The sequence below is a fragment of the Cupressus sempervirens genome, chromosome 9 (assembly GCF_028749045.1).
Source record: "Cupressus sempervirens isolate cs-2001-9-10 chromosome 9, ASM2874904v1, whole genome shotgun sequence".
NCBI lineage: Eukaryota > Viridiplantae > Streptophyta > Pinopsida > Cupressales > Cupressaceae > Cupressus > Cupressus sempervirens.
This window is the reverse complement of record NC_143126.1, coordinates 52,894,906-52,909,978: the sequence shown is the minus strand read 5'-3', so window position 1 is coordinate 52,909,978 and position 15,073 is coordinate 52,894,906. Positions and strand designations below refer to the sequence as shown.

At 34.9% G+C, this 15,073-nt stretch overlaps 1 pseudogene; it reads right to left on the bottom strand.

Moving 5' to 3' along the window:
- Nucleotides 1-1,159: 1,159 nt before the first annotated feature.
- On the bottom strand, nt 1,160-2,598 carry LOC149537584 (phospholipase A1-Igamma1, chloroplastic pseudogene; annotated as a pseudogene).
- Between the last annotated feature and the right edge of the window lie 12,475 nt (nt 2,599-15,073).

Genomic DNA, 15,073 nt, shown 5'->3' with positions numbered 1-15,073 from the left:
GGTCAATAGAAATGAATTTTGTAATGAATTCAAGATGACATCAATAGCAAGTGGGGCCAATAAGGTAGAATACTAGCTGAAAACCTTACTATTCAGAGAAGTGCTCACACTTTTCACCAAAGAGTCATGGTCCATCAATTTGATAGGAATATCCACAAAAATTAAAACCTCGATGGCCTTCTAAGAGGCCCTGTAAAAGGCCTTTGACATAATGGTAGGATGAACCCCCTTAGACAACAAATTTACACATCGTTTAAGAATCGCACCAAAGATGAGAACAACTTTTGCTGTGTCATTACCAGCAACAATATCTTTGGATTTCAAAATCTCTACAACCATTTTAGCCACCGCTGTTACCCATTGGTGCTGCACTATGGTTGCCATTTTCAACTTCTTCCAAAAATTCTCTATGTTGTTTGCTTTTCCTACAAGTTCATTCTTACTTCTCAAAATATGTTGAAGGCGTATTATGACCCAATAATTATTTTTTTGAAAACTCTACCTATATTCGTAATTTGAACACCATTTATTGTCGAAGGTATAACAAGCTCATTGAATCATCTATCATTGGCATCGATAGTTCGACGTGTTGAACTAGTTGTCTTGTAGTGACATGTGACAAATCAGGTTATTTTTTACGGATATTGTCATTGATACATCAATGCTTTTGAAGGTGTGTCAAACTTTCGTTGACAGTTTAGCAATGAGGGCTTTCGATAGCTAATTGTCGAAATTGCAACAAAAATGGCATTGAAAAATTGACCCAAATTTACTAATGTCCTAGTATGTGAATACATATTGTCAAATCAATAGTATCCTTGTCACCAAGTCAAAGTTATTAATAATACAAATGAAACATTTCCTTAGTGAAATATCTTGTGAATAATAAATTAAATATTATTATAATATAATTTTTAAAATGAAGATTAAGAAAAAAAATAAGCTCGAAAATCTATTGCAAATGTATATGATACAATTTGATAATCATAGAATTTTTTTTATTATGTGTTAAATATTATTAAAAATTTATATGGACATTTTTAATATATTTAAAGGCAATCTTATAGTAAAATAGTTCTGTTCATATCTCAAATTAGTTTACTATCATATATAAGATAGATAGACGAATATGATAATCTAAATTAAAAAAATATCAAAATATTCTCAACTATGTAATAAAACTTTTCATATAAGATCAATTGAAACAACAATTAGCGAGTAGTGACAATAATGACATAAAGCTGGAAGAAATGGAGAAAGAAAACAACAATGAATAGGGACAGAAAGATTAGGTTAGAAGAAAATCTGGGGAAGAGGAACAGGGGTGGGAGTAGTCGGAGTATTTGCTAACTAGAGATGGATCTCTTCCGGAGGACTTAAAGGGCAATTCGTTATTTCCTTGAAAGCCATCGAGTGCGTGCAAATAAACCTCCAAGTTGTGAAAATTTGCAGGGTTGAGCGTGCTCCTCAGGAAAGGCGACCTGCTGCTATCTAAACTGATCTCAACTCCCACATGAACATACGCCCATGGAAGCCGATGCAAAATCCTTGTCAGCCATCCCAGTTTTTCGTTCAAAAAAATCCCAGGAATTTTCGGAACCAAATCTCCGTGGTTTACAACACGCAGCACTTTGACGCCAATCTCCTCCATATGTTGGGCAAATGAGAGGTTGCCTACGCGAGGAGAAGCGAAGGAAAACACTGTTACGGGAATTGAGGTCAAACCAATTTTATTCACCATGGTTTCTTTGATATCATATGCGCTCAGAGTTGCAAGTGCAGCTCCCAAGCTGTGTCCAGTAAATGTTATGCTCAATTCTTCTCCTTTCTCTGTGTATTCCTTCACCAATCTAGTTATCTCACCCATTACCATTCCTCTTGCGCTAAGCGTGCATCTAACAGAGTCCTCGTCGGTAGACGTATAGCAACTGAGAAATCCCTTCTCAATCCTCACATCTGGATTTGAAATGGTTTGGATCTTGGAGCACGTCGTAGCCCTTGAAGTCATCATAGGAACCAATATGTCTCTGAAATTTTGCATCCATTCGAAGGCAGTTTGGGTGCCTCTCCATGCAACAACTATGTCACGTCTTCCTAATCTCTTTATCTCATCTGGGTCATTACAAATCGCAATATAACCCATCCAGCTAACTCCTTCACTTGACTCCTCGCCAAAAATGAAGTCCAAAAGACTCGTATTGGCGTATATGTATTTGGTAACTTCGTATCCACGACCACAATTTAGTAGTTCCAGTCTCTGGGTGAGAGAGCTTTTGCTGCGCTTACAATTCCCATAAGATGTGGAAGAGGGGGCGTTCTCAAATGCATCGTAGCACTGCTTTGTAAAATCACCATATCTGAGCATCTCTGCTTTGAGAATCGGGTTAATGGGATCGATCATGCCATTCCAATTCTTTGCACCCTGGATATCCCTCCACGTATCACACAGATTCAGTTTGTTTGTTTGGTCTTGTACGTCTCCATTACTTTTCTTGTTTCGAGATATGATATTAGGACTGCTCAAAACCAATGGAGATTTTGCCATACTCTCGATTCTTACACTCGTTACAAATACTTGCAGCTTCCAAGAAAGGAATAAATAAAATCCTCTACTCTATAGTTAATACTGAGATCTCTTTCTGATATTCTGATTCACAAATTCCCTTAGTTATAAAAGTTCGAGCGCAGTGGATATAAATAGAAAGTGATATGGGATGATTAAAAAAAAAACTTGATGGCATTTCCGAGGAGTTCCCTTGACTTGGTCTCGTTTACTCAGTCCATCAGAAATATTGGGAAAAGTAAAACTCAAATAGCATTGGCGAGTAATGAAGGAGAACATAAAGTTAGGGTAAAATTAATCGAGAGCTATTTCTCAATACCGAACACTTATATTTGTGAAACCAGTTTAATTAACCGGCCGTACTCGTCGTCTAGTTTGATAATATTTGGGAAAAGTATAATCTGATTCAGAATCCGGACAGCCTAATCAAGGTCAACAGGCCTGCAATTCCGGTTCAAACAAAGACCGGTAAAATTGGCGAAGCTTCCTATTGAAAGGTATTCGACATTGAATTGGAAAAAACAGGACAAGCAACTTCAGGATGGACATATCAAGAAACTTCGTAGCTTTGGAAAACAATATTCGACTTTGAATTAGAAAAAACAAGATAAGCAACTTCCGGATGGACATATCAAGAAACTTCGTAGCGTTGGAAAACAATATTCCACTTCACACTGAAAGAGCCTACCAAGATGAAGATATATTAGTCAGTAAGACAGACAACATAATCATATCATTCAAGGCCTCTCGTATCTTGCTCAATTTAAGAGTCTAGAAGTTCATGTGGTTAGCGATTATCTTTCTGTCTTGCTTAGGCTTTACATGATTATTCTTTGATTAGGGTTCTGTTTTTCCATGTGATTTTTATTATCTTGGATAGATTTTTTAAATCGTAAAAGTAGTTCTTGTTGACATGTAAGTTTTGCATTCATTGCCTAACATTTTTTTATTTGATTTTGTTAGCAGACCAATGATCATAAAATATTAAATTTTATTGCATAGAAATCATTGTACTTAAATATAAATATATATTTTTAAATATAATTTATCAGATTTTTCATTGGGTGAAGCAAGCTAAAAATAGTTATTATTTAGGGAAAAATCTACTTAACATTATTTTATATAACCAATTTCAAAAGCTTCTTCTTGCCTTATTAACTATCTGGATATTTTTTCTACCATGTCACAAAACTCTGTGGCTTTGGCCTGGCCTAGCCTGCAAAAGCTCCATTTGTGTTGTGTTCTCACTAGCTAGATGTTTGAGAAGACTGCCATAACCTTTACATAGAGGGATTATGCCTCCTTGTGTGCAGATCTTCTTGGCCATGACAGATTTGAGGGTTTGAGATTCTACAATTTACTATTTGGGATCTCAACTTGTTTGGATTTTTCTAGATACAACAAATTTTAAGTGGTTTTCTTTTATTTTTACTGGAGATGGCATTGATCAACACATAATTCCATATGTTCTATTTGGATATGAAGGAAAGGTGGTTGAATAAATTGTAATTCATGCTAATTGTCATGTCATAGGAGTAGATCAAAGAGGGGAAACTTGGTGTGGAGACTAGTTGTGGATTGATGTAAACCAAACCCTTCAAAGAATAAATCAAAAAATGACACAACATAGAAGTTTCAGAACACCATAATTCTTTATTAAACTTTTGCAACTCTACTCTGCCTCTACCATGAAACAAAATAACTACTTAATACAATTTCAAAAATTACCATATTTGGTAGATTTTTGAGAAAAATAGTTTTTTCCATTTTTGGTAATTTTCAAAACCCATCCTATGAATTCCAATTTTTTTCCAAGAAAAGCCCCCAACTAAGGCAAGATGAATTGCCAACTAATGAACGAAATCAAAAATATGATTTGGGATTTATTATAAAAAAAACTTTCTAAAAATACTAGAAAAAACACAAAAAGCCAATTGCAGAGGCCGAGATGATATTTCAGTCTCCAAAAAAAAAGTCAAAATGATCGCGTCCAAGTCAAAAGTTATGATCCATAGAATTAAATTTTGACCAAAACCCACATCTAATTCAAATTATTATCCATAGAAGTTATGATCAATTTATTAAACATTGTCTAGTACAATTATTAAAGCCTATTAGTAGGATAGGGTAGTAAATTGTGTAATAAAATTATTCAAACTTAGCTACAAGAATCATAACCTTAATCAACTTGAGATGCAAAATGCAGAGTCACAGCAAGAGTTAGAACAAAGGAAAATGGAAAGGGCAATAAAAGATAATGCCATGACTCAAAACGCTTTGTCTTCCACATTTTTTTGTGATATATGATTTATCTTCCTTTCTTCATATAAATCTAAGTTCAACAATAAACTTTTCAGCTACAATGAGCTCACCCTTAGAATGCACTAAAATAGTTCTTCAAAATTTAGGCTATCGAGTTCGGTGGAAGCATAATCAGCAATTGAAAGGGCCAAGTCCCATTCTTCTATATTATTATTAATCATTAACTAAAAATAGGTTTACTCCTAACATAGTTGATGCTTGATTTAATATGATATGTAATTGGGTTTTAAGATCCTTGGAATTCCATCATTGAATGTGCATATGGCTTGGGATTCTTAGATAATTAAATTTGATCTCCATTTATTTTGAAAAAGGGAATCTAACCCAAATATTAATTTGGCCTTCATATTATACCTTAATCTTATAGAGCATTTTATTTCTCTTATATTTTGTAGATTGCATGTAAATACTTTGTCAAGCTCTTGTTGGAGTTAACAATTTTCTTCAAGAAAATATGAAATAATGTAAGATGATGGTATGAAAATTTTACAACCCATGGATTATTACATATCTCTTTCCTCTTCTTCTTTGTGAATAAAGATCAAAAGTCTAATGGTAATCTAAAGCATAGATTGTTAAGATTAGCACAATATGCTACCCAAATCCAAAAATTCATAAAAAATATAAGTTGTCAAAAAACAAATCTTTCAAGTTTGGAAGATTGTAGAACATACATTGATAAGGCTTGTGGAATGTTCAATCTCATTCTAACCTAAAATTCCTTTTGGTTCTCTCTTAGAGGTGGAAACACTTGACATCTTCATCCTTCTAATTTTATTTAGTTTGGAAGCAATGTACTTGTGGTTGTGAGTTGCCTTGGTGAGAAGAATCAATTTACTTGCCTCTACTACATCATGAATCATAAAACTTGTATCTCCTACATGAATGGAAGAGGATTGGTATTGGGAAGTCAAAGGGTTGAGTGACGAGTTGGACATGGATGGACCCATTGAGATAATTAATGCCCATGAAACTGAAAACCCTTATGATTTCATACACTAAGAAATAAAACCTATTTATGTCCACTATCCAACTACTCATTTTAAAGATACTCCAAGAAAGAATTCTATTGAATCTACATATATATACTATGCCTCTTATAATTGTACTCCAAATAAGAATTCTCCTTAATCTGTATAGTTATCTTATGCCTCTTGTAGCTTAAATGCAAAGTCACATCAAAAAGGTATAACTATAAAGCGACTTTAGGTAGAGGTGCATTGGTATTGATGGAGGTATACTTTCCATCTTCCCCTATCTTCTTCATCTTTGGGTGCTAAGGGAATAAATTTCCTTGATGGATGGCTTTCAGGATAGGAAAGTGTAAAACATGTGGAAGTATAGAGAATGCACATGAAGTGTCTAGAAAATACCACATTAAATTATATCCTTGCACTAAATGTCATGTTTTTTGTAATTTTGAGTTTATCAAAATAGCTAACATAGATAGAAGCATATCGAGCCTATCTAGCCTACCTAAAGATTTATCCTAGAAAGAAGTGCATTCTTTTCTTTGTTGATTTATGATTTCATAGAAGACACATTATGCATATTTTAAGATTCTAAGAATAGAAATTGTTGACTTAAGGTTGTGTGAAATGTACACATTAGAATCTTTTTGATAAGAGCTTAATGATATTTTAGCATTAGATCACAAGTTTTAAAGTTTTAATGTGTAAAATTGTACTGTTTAAAATATTGCTAAGGTTTTTATTCAATATTGTTCATAGTATTTTTTCAAAATAGAAGTGACGAGCTACTATAATTTTAATTAATCAACTAGCTCAAGGCTCTAGAAGGAAAGATACATGAATAAAATCCCCATCCTCACTAGAGTGTATGCTGATGAAAATAAAAGGAACAAAGTTGAAAAGCCTACACCAAGCCAATAATTTCCCAACTACAATTTAATTGCAAATCTAGGATACCCAAATATTGAAGATCACATTACCTTGTGCACTATATGAAAGTGCATGATCCCACCTTGACACATAGCCAAGGCCCTATAGGAATAAATATAACCTAGAAAGGGAGTATTAATGATCAAAACCATAATAGATATTGATTTGAGAGAGGCCCCAAAGAAGCACATGCTTCTTGAAAGGAAATGTCATACTTGATGAGGTAGAAATTAGCAGCTACTTAGGAAAAAAATAAAGGTAAAATTGTCCCAAAGGTGCCTCAAGATAGGCAAAACCACATAAGGAGCATCCCTAAGAAATTGGCATAAAACCCAAAATATGATATGAATGAAGGGGAAAATTAATAAATGGTCAATCTATTCAGTGTGAACTAGGTCACCCTTGCAGCTCTGATTGCACATCTTGGAATACCTTGTTTGAGAGATGACACCATTTCTAGTATTAACCCTTAATATTAATCAAGCACATGGTTAAAAGTCTCGATCCTCCCTTAACAAAAAAAACTAGTATCGATATCTTAGATAAATCTATCTAAAGAAATATCGATAGATATCCACTACAAAATAATTATAATTTAATTTACTAAATCTAAAATTATTTATATTTCCTTTATTTTCATTTATTTATTTATTTACTAACGTGATCTTTTTATTTTAATTTCTTAAAAAGTGGGTGATTTATATCTCCAAATCTACTAATTTTAAATGGATGCTTTATGTGTTTTTTATTAAAATATTTTAAAAAGTATATTGTATTTATAATAAGATTTTAACTTTTGTCATGTAGATGGTTGTCAAATTTAACCTAGAAGAATAAAAGTTAACATTAACACGCTCTCACTATCCCATTCCCCCATTCTACCATTGTAGAATTCCAATCGACATTAACAAAGTGTTTGAAACATGCAATGTTTACACAAAAAATATGTTCAACACTATCCCTGATCAATTTCACTGAAATGTTCATTATTCAAAACCCATATCCCAAATTTGAAAATCTCCCTCAATCACCAACATAAACACTTGTATTGTAGTGTTATTCACAATCGCCTTTTATCAAATTCAATTGTTGATATACCACAAATGTCCAATCTTACAATGAAGACATATAAGGAACTCATATTATTATGTCATTAGTAGTTCATTTTAGAGAAGAACATTTACGGGGACACCTCATTAGAGTGGAATTTCACGGAATCAGAAGGAGATGAAGTATTCCATGTTGGTGTCAAATTCATTATAGAAATAAGTGAGACAACCATGGGCAATTCAATTAAGGGTTTAAAGAAGTTGAATGATCAGGTTTTGGTGCTTGAAGGAATATCAAAGGAAATGAACGCTTCTCCCTCTATGAGTGTGAAATCAACAAAGAAGACACACTTCATGGATATAGGCTTTTCCAAACATGAAGATACATAGATTCGTAGGAAACTAGAATTAATTTTAAGCTTGGTCCTGCTACTAGGTTACACAATAATGATAAGGGGTCACTTCCATTGATAATATTGTTAGCAAAGCTAGGAGTATAACCACTAATTTTAATAAGAGGAATGCTGATTTAGATAGAAAAAAGAAGAGGAAGATATTTTTGGGTGTATTCCCTTATTTTTTATTATATTAATAGGTATATAGGGATATATATTGGTTTGTTTTTTTTTATATTATTTATTGTTTTATGTTGTAATTGCTTATTTTTGGTCCATGTAAAAAACAATTTTTAGCTTAGTTATAAACATTTTTCTTTAATTTTCTTACTTTTTTCGCATCAAAATATTTTAGCAAAGCCTAAAGTTATATCTAAATTTGTTGAGAAATAATTTACATTATAGAAATTACACTTCTATGGTTGGATTTTTAATGTGACTATAATTTTGCGAGACACTATTTATTATTAAGTATAGAAAATATGTTATAGATTTTATACTATAGAAGCTATAGTAATAATTTAATCATCTTATCATATTTGTATTTGTTAACTTGATCAAGCCATGACCACAGGTTAGCAATTGTCTCTTAAGAAGTGATATTTTTCTTCACATAAAATTTTTATAATAAATGAATGCATAGTGTCAACTAAATAGTATCATCATCACAAGTTAGGATGGTTAAATTTTATAAATGAACAACTTTCACTATACAATATATTTTAAACAATATGTTAAATATAATTTAAATGTTTATTTTTAAAAAATGAAAAAAATTAAAGTGTGTTGGAAATGCTTGAAGTGCCACTTAATATGTGCATTCTATTTGATTGTATCATACAACATTTTACAATCATCTATAAGATTGAATAGAAAAATAAACATGATAACTACAAAACTAATCATTCATAACCAAAGGAAAAATGTCAATATTTTCATGTGATAACCTTGCATAAAATTTATCAACAACAATTAGAAAGTGGCCAAATTGGGTTTATGAATGATAGTGGGTACAAGACTCTTTAATAATTTTGAAATATCTTCATTAAAATTAATGGTGAGCGACCCCTTGAATATCTCTTATATTTTTATTTTTTTTGCAAAAAGAGGGGTAAAAATTTATTAAGACAGAAAGAAATACAACAAGGAGAGCTCAACAAGGAGCTCGGTCTTGAGCTACAAGATCATCAAATTCTTGCACCATCTCAAAGGACAGTTGCCTCCTATCCCTAATATTCCAACCCAGATCATGACTAGATGCCCATTTGGCTAAACAATCAGCAGTTCTATTCCATTCACGAGGAATATACGTGAACCTAATGAATTGAAAAGAGGAAGAGAAGAAAAGAATCTGCTTAACAACAGTGGCCAACTGCCAACTAACATCCTCAAGCTCTTGTGAAGAAAGCATGTTCACTACCACCTGGGAATCAGACTCACAGATAATTGTACTCCATCCCCTAAAGCAACACTATTCCATAGCATATAAAATAGCCTGAGCTTCTATGAGATTGTTAGTATAATCACCCTTATGAACTGAGAAGAAAAATTTAACATCCCCAGAACTACAACGAGCCACTCCGCCAATACCAGCCGGACCAGGATTCCCACGAGAAGAACCATCAGTGTTAATTTTTAGAACTCCACAGGGAGGAGTCCAGTGCCCATCCCGATTAACTTGACCCTTCCTTTGATGGTGAAGCTGCCTGGACATAGAAGGAAACCTATGAACTACATCCCCATCCTGTAGATGAAAATTGAGGCGATTACAGATAGCAAGATCAACCAGATCCATAACCCCATCAAGCTGACACTTCACAAGAATAGTTTCCTGAAGAGAATGTGATATTTTCCACCAAAGATGCAAAACACCAAGCTGAACATCTTGGAATATGCAACGATTCCTCTCCAAACAAATATGCCAAAGCATGAAAGATGGGCCAACAATCCAAGCAGCATGGAGAAAAGAAGACTTGGAGGGAGCAGTACCCAAGCAAGGCCAAAACTCAGGCAAAGAGGAAGCATGCCGACAAGAGCAACCCCAAGCACTCCACCAAAGGTGCCATATCTGAGTAGAATAGGAGCAATGGAAGAATAGATGGGAGATAGACTCCTCTCCATTACCACACAAAACACAATAAGAGGAGCCCTGAAATCCACGTTTACAAAGATTATCCCAGGTAAGACAACGGTTGTGAGCCACTAGCCACATGAAAAAATTGCACTTGGACCAAGAAACTTTATTCCAAACTTTCTTCCACCAAGGGACCTCAGCATCCCCAAATAATTGTCTAGTTATCTCCTGATACCCAGCAGAGACATGATATTTACCAGACAAGGTACCGCCCCAAGCCAAAGCATCTGGACCAAGCAAAGAAGAACACTCTCTACAGGCCAGAATTTGAGAAAGCTCCTGACGATCCATGTCTGTACCTCTAGGAGGCCAGTCAGAAGAATGCTTCCATCTGTAACCAACAACAGGTCCCAATTGATAAGGGGTCTTGTAATGAGCCACTTTATCCCATCCAGCGGCAAGAAAAGAGTCACAAAGAGGCTGAAGATGAGGGCATATGGATAAAATGGAAGGGAATCCATCCCAAGCATCAGACCAAAAAAAAGCCTGAGAACCTCCTTTACATATCCAAAACAGACCCCTCTTTACCAACATCGCACCTGTCTTCAAAGTATGCCAAACCATTGAGCCATGACCTTCAAGAGGAAGTGCAGAAACAGAGCAAGGATCAGCACCATGAAAATATTTATGAGTGATAATACGAGCCCAAAGTTGATGTTGTCCAGAGCACCATCGCCAATAAAGTTTAGCAGCCAAAGCTTGATTACTCAATAGAGCAGATCGAAGACCAAGACCACCCTCCTTTTTAGGCCTACAAACAGTTGCCCAATTAACCAGGCTCCATTTAGTACTACGCAAATTACCACTCCAAAGGAATTTTCGAGAAAGAGCATCAAACTCCTTGAGAAAGTAAATAGGTGCAGCATGAACCATGCTTCAATAAGTAGGAAGAGCTTGGATAACAGCTTGAAGAAGAGTAACTCGGGCAACAGTAGAAAGCCATCTATGAGTCCAATGATTTACCTTATCCTGAAGCTTGGTAATCAAATTTTTCCAGAAGAGACATGGCTGCTTGGAAACAGCAATAGGGATGCCAAGATAAGTCAAAGGAAGTGATCCTATTTGAAACCATAGGATACCAACAATCCTGTGCTAAATAGAATCAGGAGTGTTAAAAAAGTAAATGGAAGATTTGTGCTCATTAACTTTCTAGCCTGAAGCTGCCAAATAAACGTCCAAAGCATGTCGAAAGGCTTCAGCTTCCTTGATCCTAGCAAGACCAACAAGATCAGAATCATCAATAAATTGAGGATGGGAAAGAGAAGGTAAGCCATTACCCCACTGCCAGCCTTGAATAGAATTTTGGGACACTTGATGCTTAATGAATCTGCCCAAGCCTTCAGCCATGATGATGAATAGATATGAGGAGAGAGGGTCACCCTGGCGGAGGCCTCTAGAAGCACCAAATAGTTGAGAAGGTTGACCATTAATAAGAATTGAAAAAGAGGCAGAAGTAACACAACTCATAATCCAACTCACCCAGTCAGAGCTAAATCCAAAAGAAAGAAGAATACTCCTTAGGAAGCTCCATTTAACTCTATCGTAGGCCTTAGCCATATCCAGCTTAACAAACATGGCTCTCTCCCTGGAAGTAGCCATAGAGTGAATCGCCTTAGTAGCAATAACCACCCCATCCAAAATTTGTCTACCAGCAACAAAACCACCTTGTTCTTCTGAGATAATAATGGGAAGCCACCTTTTCAATCTCTCAGCAATCAACTTAGTAATAACTTTGTAAACCACATTACATAAGGCAATTGGTCTAAAACACTCCAATTGATTAGCACCCTCTCTCTTAGGAATAAGAGTCAAGAATGTAGAGTTCAAAGCTCGAAGCATCTGTTTGCTAGCATAGGATTCTTTAACCACCGCCAACAAATCATGATTAATGATGTCTCAAAATTCTTGAAAGAATTCAATTGGAAAGCTATCAGGACCAAGAGCCTTCCCCTTAGGCATGCCAAAGACCACCTCCTCCAGCTCTTCCAAAGAAATTGGACGCATGAGATAATCATTCATTTCTTGAGTGATAAGGGAAGGAATACAGGACAAAATAAGATTTTCTTCATTATCAACAGGAGGAGAGTCCTTAGAGAAGAGAGTAGAGAAGTACCAAATAGCCTCCTAGAACAAAGCTGGCGAGGAATTCAGTTGGATACCTTGAGAATTAACCAAAGAAGAGATAGTGCTCTGATTTCGGCGACATTGCATTATTTTATGAAAAAAGGCAGTGTTATGATCACCTTCCTGGAGCCAATCAACTCTAGCCTTTTGCTTCCAAAAAATTTCCTCTCGAAGTTCCCATTCTTCTAGAGCTCTAGAAGCAAGGGATTCAGCCTTGCCAAGAGCCTCTGAGAAACGTCGATCTCTAATCTCCCTTATGATGACATCAAGATCTTCTTGAGAAAGCCTTTTCATAAAGTGAAGGTTCACAAAGCAATCCCTATTCCATATCTTGAGCTGCCTTTTAACATATTGAAGCCTTTTAGATAATTAGAACATTGCAGTACCATATGCAGGAGCACCATCTTTCCACCAACAGAAAACACAATCATGAAGAGAGGAGTCCCGAAGCCACATCAACTGGAACTTAAAAGGAGGATGCTTCGAAACATAAGCCCCTATAGCAAAAAATTTGATTGGCCAATGATCTGAACCCCTCCAATCAAGGATTTCTGAAGAGATAGTAAGGGTGCCACTATCCCAGAAGCAAGAAACAAGAAATCTATCCAGACGTTCTGAGATAGCAACAACACCAGTCCTATGATTATTCTAGGTATAGAGACCATTAGAAGGCTTAACATCAGAGAGATGCAAAAGAGATATCTATTGCCGAAGAAGAGCAGAAGAAGGCACCAATCTAGCCAAACCCCCATGCTTCTCCTCTAGACTTAAAACTGAATTGAAGTCCCCTGCTAACACCCAAGGATGACAATTTCTAACATATTGAATATGTTCCCAAAGTTCCTCCTTTCTCACAAGATCAACAGGTGCATACACATTAGTAACCATGATTACCTCTCTTGAGTCTAGAGCAGAAGCTACCATAGAGAGAGCTGAGCGAGAAGACATCCAACCAAGAGGAGAAATTTTTTGAGGATCCCAAGATATAGCTAAACCACTAAAATCATGAAGCTCCCTTTTAGTGGTATGTGTTGAAAAATCTGGTATTACGTGTGGACTATTCTCAACTTTTAGACTTTGTGTAAGTAGGAAAAGTATTTGATTTTATATTGGGAAGATCGGTAAATACAACTTATGATGAGCTTCCTGATGGTATCATACATAAAAGGAAATATACACAATTTTTTTGAAAAATCCCAACAAGATGATTATCCTTGAGTTACTATGAAAGATAACTAAATAAGAGCTCTGTGGGAGCGGCAGTTCCTACCTATTGCCCTAAGATAGAAGAAATGTGATTAATTTGGGGATAGTTTATTGAAACGATAAAATTTTATGTATCATAGTTAAAAATGTACGGTATAATTTTACGTAGCTGGTATATGAATTGTTAGGAATATTAGTTATAAGGAACAAAACGAAGAAATTATGTTGGAAACTAATACTGAATTTAAATAGGAAAAGAATTTGTAGAAAAATAAAAAGTCGGGAACTATATTTTGAATAGAGTATCTTATTCATGTCATTTTAAAGAATTTCGTACTCTGAAGACAAAGAAAACCTTTTCTTCCAAATTTGAATGGAGAAGCTTGTTTTATTAGCAAATTTAGAAACACTATCTCAGATGACAACATTCAGTTAACAGTCATGAATCAAATTTTCATGGCACCATTTGATGCATTATGCCAAAATGCCAATATAGGTGGCTACACCAACGTTGATAATACATCAAGTCAAATGCCTTGTTGATATCTGCAAAGGGTAATTCATGTGTGATAAAATTTTCCAGTTCAAGCTCCTACAACAAAAAACAAAAGGGTACCTCAAGTTGTCAGAGATACATTCTCAAGAGAAATCTTTGAAATTAAAAGCAACTTTCTTTTCATAAATGTTTATCTAAACTATAGCAGGAAGAACATAGATCTAGAAACTATGTTTCTCACCTTGTTCATGTATCTTTCCACAAAACCTGGAAAATTCAATCTGGGCTTATAGTTCCCAAAGAATGTTCCTTTCAACTATAGCAGGAAGAACATAGATCTAGAAACTATGTTTCTCACCTTGTTCATGTATTTTTCCACAAAACTTGGAAGATTTGATCTGGGCTTATAGTTTCCAAAGAGTGTTCCTTTCAGTGTTTTCTCGTTCAGAAAATTCAGAGGCCTGGTGGAAAAGATTGAATTGGAATTAGGCACTCCCATCAAAACTGTCACTCCCCACCCCTTCAAATTCACACAAAATTTTAAGTTAGAATGTGCAACATATACATCTTATTTTACTGTAATGAGAAAATCCTTTATATGAAACAGGGGAAGAGGATATAAGTCATGACAAGAATCTAATTGCTGAATTGATCGACTCCTAGTGCATTCAATACTATAGTCTACACCACCATTAGTTCATTCAGCAATCACCTGTAAGATCAAAAGAAATTCATTTATATTTTTATGCTTTCATACTATACAAGGGTGAAATCCATACATTTCTTGAAAAACTATAGCTTTATATTCATTGAAAATATGGGATCAAAATTTGGGTTAACAAACCTGCTGAATAGGTTTCTAGTGGTCTTTTGGGTTTATACA